The sequence below is a fragment of the Dipteris shenzhenensis genome, chromosome 1 (assembly GCF_047967505.1).
Source record: "Dipteris shenzhenensis isolate YYH24624 ecotype China chromosome 1, Dip_SZ_1.0, whole genome shotgun sequence".
Classification (NCBI taxonomy): domain Eukaryota; kingdom Viridiplantae; phylum Streptophyta; class Polypodiopsida; order Gleicheniales; family Dipteridaceae; genus Dipteris; species Dipteris shenzhenensis.
In genome coordinates, this window is record NC_141596.1 from 48,801,351 (window position 1) to 48,805,827 (window position 4,477).

Sequence of the window (4,477 nt, forward strand, 5' to 3'; positions counted from 1 at the left end):
CATGTTATTGCTTCGACAACAATTGGCAATTTCTCTTGTCACTGAGAAGATACAATCAAGCATACAAGAATTGTGATGAGATGACCAAGGCATCTCTAGATACATCTTTCATCCTGCTTCTTACTTTTTACTCATGTCTCTGCTAAAAGTTATGGGTCTTTGTGTCTTATGATAGTTTGGAGAGTGTTTTGAGCTAAGTGTAAAGGTGTCTTTGAAGGAGGTGCAATGTTTCCTCGGAACCTACCCATCCGACCCAATCATCCCCTTCAAAATCCTTGATATATATCAGTTCATGTCATGTTGAGCTATAAGATCTTCTTTCAACAACGTATCACTCTTCTCTTTGGCGCAGATCTCGGCTTGCTGAGATTATGGCCTCTGCTGATCCTTTCCTTCTCCCTATGCTTGAGTACAACATCACTTGGGAGTTACCATCTTCATTCTCATCTAAGGGAGGATAGTATGGGGTGGTCTCTTGGTATAAAAGCTTCTTTTTAATGTCCCCTTCCCAATGATGAATATCTCTATCACTCAGTTCAAAAGCAGTAGGAAGTGAAGAGGTGCGTGAAGTTTATTTCCCCCAACTTCATGTCACAATGGGCACTTAAACAACCAAGGACTTTGGCACATGGGCCTCAACTAGGGCTCAACCACATGAGCCTCACCATAGTCACAAACATGTATGAGAGAAAACATGAAATCCAAGTCATCCAAGGAGATTTAGACCTCCTAATCCATGTACATGAGAAATCAAAAACTTTTTCATTTTACATCCTCTCCCTAGTCCTTTTTTGTTTTAGAGCATTCATATTCCATAGTCCCCTTTTGTTGAGGCTAACATAAATTTGTAGTTATGCGATGGCATACTTTTTAGTACTTCTATTTGATGTGGCCATTTTGACAACTATATTGATGAGAAACTTTTTATAGCTAGTTTGAGGTTATGTTTGATGGTTTGTTTCATTTTCTTTGATATCCAGAATGGACTAGGGTGTTTTGGGGTGGTGTGTTTGGTGTTGAAATTTTTTTGTATTCTTACCTATTTCAGGGTGAAGAAACCTTCATAAAAGCCAATATGTTTGGTCTTTAGGAATTTATAAAGCTCACAAGGATGCAACTCAAAAAAAGTAAGTTGTAGTTATGCTTAACAAATATTGATGTTGTCTTGGTAACAGATATTGTTGATTATGATAAACAAATCTTGATGCTGCATTAGTAATGAGGAAAGTGGGGTTTTAATAGGATACAAACACAAGTGGCTTGGAATCCGTTTCCTATCCATAATGTTGGGAGATAAATACATCACGAATATAATACATGCTTAAAATATAATATAAAGTCTAACCCCATGCGTCGACTTTTTGAATTCATAAAGAAAATGAAATGGAATAGTACACCTTCACATCACAAGTACAGAATTTTGGGTTTTGCTACCTATAGAATACATAGGGCTCGCTAGATAGAATAGGAAAACTTACCTTCATCAACATAAAGTCACATGGAGTAGCATACAAGTGGTCTTCAAGAATTTAGGATCCAAAATCTTTTCTAGTTAAATGAGTTAACATTGAAATGCTAGCTTCTCATTGTTGGAGGGGTGATCCTTGTAGGACTGGAACCAAAGACTAAGGTTTGTAGACTACTCACGATTGGTTGATTCATGTTGGTTGACACTTGATCATTGGACCGTGCAAGTGATCAAGTGTGATTGGAGAATCAAGCAGGACGTGGACACTTGGCAGTTCAAGAGAAAGAACTAGATGTTGCATGGAGGCAGTGATCGGGTGACAATGATCCTTGATGATTACAAAAGACTTCACGTCGATTTGATATGTCCTTTTGTTATGATCAGGAGCATGAGAGCCTTGAGGTCGGAGTCTGATAGATAGTCCTCTATTGTGCAGCTATTCATTAGTATACTAGGGTCGATAGTCGAGTCTTCTTGTCTTGTATTAAAACAACAAGCTCGATAGAGTTGAGGGGTAGATTTTGATTGAATAAAGGGATTGCTTGTGTGATCTATTTCACCTTCATATGATCGTGTCACAAGATTATCTATTGAGTGTTTCTTTCTTAGTTTATGTGAAGAGTGAATCTCACAAGAAAAGGATTGTCTATTCACTTTGATTTCCAACATTTGGTATCAAAGCACGGTCACGAGGATCCAGAGGAGAAGAATTCATGAGGAGAGTTAGAAGACTCAGCTCTGGTAGTCTTAATATCAACGATCGTGTGCTAGTGTGGAAGACAAAGAGGCTAAGGAGTAAAGTACATCATCATTCCAAAGCTCCTTTAGAAGTATTAGCAACTGTATGCTCTCAGTTGTTGCTCAAATCAGTTGGGAGCATGGAATCACTGAAGAAGACAGAGACATCTATCATCAAGTTCATTGCTAGGAACTTTGCGAGTTGGCAGCTATGAGCCAAACTATGGTTCATGCAGAAGGGCTTGTGGGAGATTGTGTCCAGGTCAGAGAAGGAGCCGACAATTGGAGAAGTAGAGAAGCGATCGTGGAAGAAGAACAACGACAAAGCAATTGGTATGATGGGACGAGCTCTAGGAGAGGAATACTTTCATCATCTTGAGATTATAATGTCAGCAGCAGCAAACTGGTCAATTGTAGAAGCACTATTCGGAACAAAAATGCGTCATTCAAAAGCAACTATATGGTCTGCGTATGAGGTCTGCGTATGAGCGACAACGAAGATATGGCAACCTTTTTGAATCGTATGCAAGCACTCTTGAAGCAACTTCAAGGAGTTGGTGCCAAAGTTGAGAAAGATGATCAGAAGGCAATACTCTTGAAAAGTTTTCCTTCTAGGTTCAATGAGATAGCACAGATTCTGAGGATGGATGATGAAGCCGATTTTGTCAGCTATGTGGGACTTCTCATGAGTGAAGAAAAGAGGGAGTAGGATCTCTATGGCGGCGACACTACATTTTCTATAAAGATAGGAGAAATACAGAAAGAGACACTCGTGCATGTTATTACTGTGGTAAGCCTAGCCACATTGAAAGGCTCTATGTTAAGAAATAGAAATACGAGGGAGCAAGAAAAGAAAAATATAAAGCTTGCATAACCAAGGAGACAACAGCAGAGAAGATAGTCGGACTAGTGAGTGATGATATGCCAGCAGACCAGGACTGGGCATTCTGATGATTCTATAGCTTGGCTACAATGCCGACCACTAGGCTTTGATGCTTGGAAGGATCTATGTGATTGAGCTACGATGCTCAGGAGTGTGTTGTGTGGACTGTGATGACCTTTGTTTCATGAAGCTATGAGGTTTTGATTTTGTCTGAGTGGTTAGTTGTAATGGTGACAAGTCTGATAGGAATGAGCCAAAATTTTTGTTGTGATTTACTGTTGACTCCCTATTCAGATTAAGGAGGGTGTTGGAGGGGTGATCCGTGTAGGAGTGGTAGCAAAGAATAAGGTTTAGAGACTGCTCATGATTGGTTGATGTGTGTAGGTTGACACTTGGTCATTGGACCGTGCAAGTGATCAAGCATGATTGGAGAATCAAGCAAGACATGGACACTTGACAGTTCAAGAGAAAGAACTAAACGTTACATGGAGGCGGTGATCGAGTGGCGGTTATCCTTGACGATTACAAAAGACTTCATGTCAACTTGATATGTCCTTTTGTTGTGATCACGAGCCTGAGAGCCATGAGGTCAGAGTTTGATAGATAGTCCTTTGTTGTGCAGCTGTTCATCAGTATACTCTACTTGGAAAGCAACTTGGACCTCTCAACTTGTCAAGTTTATCATCAAGGATGTAACTCTCCCCCACTAGTAGGATAAACTTATAGGACTCTCATCCACCCAATAGAAAAGACCTTATAGGTATCCTTCTCATTTAGCTCATCACTCAATACCAGACCACATGTAGATGCACATTTTTTACATTTACTATGTAATTTTTTGACTAAACATGTGGTGATGTAAATGGAGTGTAAATGGTATTTTGCATTTCAACTCCATTTAAACATCAAACAATCTACTACACAATTTAAATACTACGTAGTAGTAGTGGTGGTGGTGGTGCCTTGGTGGTGGTGGTGGTGGTGGTAGTAGTAGTAGTAAATGCCTTCCTCCCTAAGCTTCATTTGAAGTAACCAATATGAGTCACTGACATTTAAAGTGGGAGCCTTACAAGAAACATCAATTAACCCCTTAATAAGACCTTAAAGAAAAAAAAACACTTAAGAAGACCTAAAAACTATGCCATTTTATGAAAAGAGTTGCACCTTAGTTTTTAAACAACACAATTTATTTGCAAAAAAGCTTCCCAAAATGATCTTAAACAAATAACATATTGTGAATTCATAGCATTCCATATTTGCAAGCTCAAAAGAAATGTAGTCATTGGGCTTGAAAAATGCATTGTTTCTTCCAAGCTTAGAATGTCTTGAAAAATTAATGTATCTCATCATGAGTCTGTCTAGTACAAAAGAGTTCAACTTTACCTTAT